The sequence below is a fragment of the Cucurbita pepo genome, unplaced genomic scaffold (genome assembly GCF_002806865.2).
Source record: "Cucurbita pepo subsp. pepo cultivar mu-cu-16 unplaced genomic scaffold, ASM280686v2 Cp4.1_scaffold000435, whole genome shotgun sequence".
Taxonomy (NCBI): domain Eukaryota; kingdom Viridiplantae; phylum Streptophyta; class Magnoliopsida; order Cucurbitales; family Cucurbitaceae; genus Cucurbita; species Cucurbita pepo.
This window is the reverse complement of record NW_019646666.1, coordinates 6358-11118: the sequence shown is the minus strand read 5'-3', so window position 1 is coordinate 11118 and position 4761 is coordinate 6358. Positions and strand designations below refer to the sequence as shown.

The 4761-nt window shown below is 38.3% G+C and overlaps 1 non-coding gene across 1 annotated transcript; it reads left to right on the top strand.

Annotated features, from left to right (window-relative positions):
• The first annotated feature begins 1553 nt into the window (after positions 1 to 1553).
• LOC111785294 lies at positions 1554 to 1693 on the top strand. Its single transcript, XR_002813653.1, has one exon. It is a non-coding gene; the product is annotated as a small nucleolar RNA Z247 (small nucleolar RNA).
• The last annotated feature ends 3068 nt before the right edge of the window (positions 1694 to 4761 follow it).

Here is a 4761-nt window from a genome sequence, read left to right as displayed (position 1 = left end):
TTTTTTTTTGTTTTCGGTTTTGGATTTTTGCGGCGTTATCCGGTGAAGAACTCGACGAGAAGGATCACCGAAAAACGCCTTCGCTTTGGAAATTGCTGCCTGATGAAATGAGATGGAATCGATTCGATTTATAGGTGGAAACTGCAGAGATTTTCGGAGGCAGGTAAGTTTCTATGGTGCTTTGATCTTGAATTTCAGAGCTATATTTAGAACAAACTTCCTGATTCGTGGTGCTGAAATTAGGTTTCAATTTGATCGGTTCTCTCCGTTTCCATGATCCTGGGAAACCGTTTTTGTTTTATTTGCCTTTTCTTTTCTTTAATTATTCATGATAAAAAAGAAAACAAAAAATAAAGATAAATATATTTAAATAAAAGTTAAATATTTAGTCTAATTTTTAGGTTTATATCTATTTAGTCGTAATTTTTTTTTTTAATTTTGTGTTTAATAGTCAATTCATCCATTCAAATTTCTTTATGGTTTATCTTATAATAATTTATTAGACATAAAATTTAAAGATAAATCAATTAATCTTAATTTTTTTTTTTAAAATTAGCCACAAAATTTAATATTCATCTCAATTTTATTTTTTTAATAAAGAAAAAAAATTCAAAATGGGATTTTTTTTTCAAAATTATAGATGCTATCAGATTTTTTTTTAGTTATAATAAACTAATTTTATGGTTTATTAAAAATATGCAACTAATTCTTTTATTTTATTTTAATTAACTATGCCTAGATTTAAATGTAAGAGATCATAATTTGTTACCAAATCTATGATTTACTGGTTTGTTACCAAATCTATGATTTACTTGGTTTGTTATCAAATCTATGATTTACTGGTTTGTTACCAAATCTATGATTTACAATGTAATCTTCATTATACACCTCTATAAATACGAGGTTGTGACCCAGATAGGTCACAATCTCATTCAACCTAACATACTATCAGAGCCACATCTATAAATACTGAGATTGTGACCCATACAGGCACAGTGTCATTCAATATCAGAGCCAAGGTTTATTCTTTAACAATGTCTACCATGTCTTTTTCCTCCTCCTCATCCACCATCTCCAACACCTCCTCAACTACCATGGCGTCGACCTTTGGCCCAATCCCTCTTCACCATGTTGTCACAATCCGTCTCACCAAAAACAACTTCATCATATGGCGCGCCCAGCTCCTCCCCTACCTACGGAGTATGAAGCTTATGGGCTACCTCGATGGCACCGTTGCCGCACCTGCCAAGATGGTCCCTTCCTCAACTGCTGTTGGTGCTGACTTGGTCTTTAATCCGGCCTATAATCAGTGGTATGATCAGGATCAACAAGTCCTTAGTGGCCTTCTCTCCTCCATGTCTGAGGAGATTCTTAACGATGTGGTTGCCGCTACTACGTCCAAGGAGGCGTGGGATACCCTGCAGCGAATGTTTTCGTCGTCAACTCGTGCTCGCACTGTTCGGACCCGTGTTGAGCTCGCCACGTCCAAGAAACGCAATCAGTGTGCTACAAATTATTTACACAAGATCAAAGGGTTGGCCGCCGCCGGCTCTGCCTTACAGGATGATGATGTGATCGCGTATCTTCTCGCTGGACTTGGCCCTAACTATGATCCCTTCGCCACCTCAATGACTACCAAGAGTGAAGCCCTCACGCTTGATGATGTGTTTGCACATCTAATGACATTTGAAGCTCGCCAAGTACAACACCAGGCTGAACTTCAGTTAAATCCTGGATCTTCTGCCAATTATGCTGGTCGTGGTGGTCAGCAGAAGAATCGTGGGCGTAGGGATCGTGGTCCTGGTCGTGCTCAAGGTTATGCGCCCTCTCATCCTGCTGGTGATCGTCGTGGCCCTTATGCTCGTCCTTCCTGCCAGATCTGCGGCAAAGTGGGGCATCCTGCTGTTCGCTGCTGGCATAGGATGAATGAGTCCTATCAAGATGAACCTCCTTCTGCTCCTTCTACGGCACTGGCGGCTACTTCCTCTTACAAGATTGATTCAAATTGGTACAGCGACATAGGCGCCATTGATCATATCACCAGTGACCTGGATCGTCTCGCTGTGCGTGAACGCTATCATGGAGGTGAACAAGTTCAAGTCAGCAATGGAGCAGGTTTGCGTATTTTGCATACTGGTCATTCTCTAATTAATATTGTTACTCGTTCTCTTGCATTGAGTAATATTTTGCATATGCATGAAATTTCCAAACATCTTCTTTCCGTTCATAAATTTTCTCGTGATAATGACTTCTTGAATTCCATCCTTGGCATTTTTCTATTAAGGATCGACGGTCGAGGAAAAGTCTTCTAGATGGGAAGTGTGAATCTAGATGGGAGCAGATCTACTACTCACGCCCAATGGCATGCACGTCTTGGACATCCTTCATCTGAAGTAATAAAATCAATTTTGCGTCTCAATAATATTTCGTGTACTAGTGAGTCACCTTTGTCAGTTTGTAATGCGTGTCAGTCAACAAAAAGTCATCAATTACCATATACTAGTTCTTCTCATAGGTCTTCGTCACCTTCGGAACTGATTTTTTTCGGATGTTTGGGGTCTTGCACCTCCATTTGTTGGGGGTTTTAAATATTATATTAGCTTCATTAAATTTTCGTGGATCTATTTGATGCATTATCGTACAGAAGCTCCTCGTATATTTTTGCAATTCCAAGCTCATGTTGAGCGCCTCTTAAATACTAAAATCAAGTGTGTCCAATCTGATTGGGGTGGAGAATATTAGAAAATTCATAACACATTCTTTCATTCCCTTGGAATTGCTCACCGTGTTTCGTGCCCTCACACGCATCAACAAAATGGGTCTGCTGAACGCAAGCACCGTCATATTGTTGAAACTGGCCTAGCCCTTCTAGCTCATGCTGATGTACCTATTAAATTTTGGGACGACGCGTTTCTTACAGCCACATATCTCATCAATCGTCTTCTTACTCATGTCATCGATAACAAATGCCCCTTAGAGCGTCTTTTTCATACCCCCACCAAATTACTCCTTATTAAAAGTTTTTTGGTGTGCTTGTTGGCCTCATCTTTGTCCTTTAACAAACAAAATCTCTCTTTTCGATCAAAGGAATGTGTCTTTCTAGACTACAGTTCTTTACATAAAGGGTATAAGTGTCTTGACACCGATTCTAGTCGTGTCAATATTTCTAGAGATGTCATATTTGATGAAAATGTTTTTCCGTTCAAGAGAGCCCCACCTAATTCTTTCTCAACCTTGCGGTCGACGCACAATGCCCCTGATTTGTGCACCTTGCATTTGTGTAATAGCAGTACTAATTTGGAGAATGATCACACGCATATGTCTGTGCCTACTAACTCTTTGGNACGCATATGTCTGTGCCTACTAACTCTTTGGATGCATAAAATCTGGTGTCCACATCAGCTTCGGAATTGCAGCCACAATCCTCTGCGTCACTGCCAAGCGAATCGACGTTGGTTGTTCTGCCAATGTTGGGGCCTTGGATCCTCCGCCAGCAGATGATATTGCGCAATGCCCAGTCGAATCCTCGACCGCTAGTCGATCGACTACTGTAGCATCGGTTTGATGGTGTTAATATAACACATGCAGAAGCAATTTGGATCTTAGGCACCCTAAGTACATCAATTATAGTAAATTAGTTAGCATGTTCAAAAGCATTAAAANGATCAAAGGAATGTGTCTTTCTAGGCTACAGTTCTTTACATAAAGGGTATAAGTGTCTTGACACCGATTCTGGTCGTGTCAATATTTCTAGAGATGTCATATTTGATGAAAATGTTTTTCCGTTCAAGAGAGCCCCACCTAATTCTTCCTCAACCTTGCAGTCGACAGCACAATGCCCCTGATTTGTGCACCGTGCAAATTTGACTTTATAAATAGTGCAAATATGACTCTATAAATAGAGTGATCAAGGTACATGGAAAGAATGCTCGAAAAATTTTGAGAAATTCTCTCAAAACTCTCTCTTTTCCTATATTAAATTCCTATCAAGTTTAGTCACTCAAAATTCCACTCAAATTTGTGGAATTACTGTCAAACATGCAAGTTTGTTAAACCATATATTGACACTCAATATTCCATTAACTCAAATATGTATTTTTCTATTAAAGTCAACCTCTCGACTTTCTCTATTTTAATTCAACAATTAATTTAAATAATTAATTTCAAATCAAAATAATATTAAATGATTAATTAAACAATTTAATTAATATTTAACATTAAATGTCAATCCCAATTAATTCCAGCACATATGCAGATATGGATTATGAATCCCTATTCATAATTAAAATATTTAAATCTTATTTAAATATCTCAAATTCTCCCTTTTTGTTTAATTCGTAATTAAATCAAAATGCGGTTAAATATATCGCATATTCCCTAATTTGAGTTCGAACACTTCAAACTCACTGGCCACACTATTCTAAGGTTTAGTCTGATATGAGCTAGCAAGGGGACCTAATAGACCAACAGATCATGGGCTCCAACGACCCGAGATTAACCGGCTAAACTCATTCACCTTTTAACCAACATTCGTTAACTACTAGAACACTCCACTATAGACTAGTAGTTGCACTCCCCTCACTATAGATATATTTCTGTCCATTTGATATAACCATGATTAGTAAGTCCATCATTCACAGGTTGTTCGTAACTAAAGCTGGGTCAATTTACCGTTTTTACCCCTAAAGTTACTTCTTGTTCCTTAAATCCCACTGATCCTCTAATGAACAATTGGTTTGTGGTCCAACCACCAAACCGAAT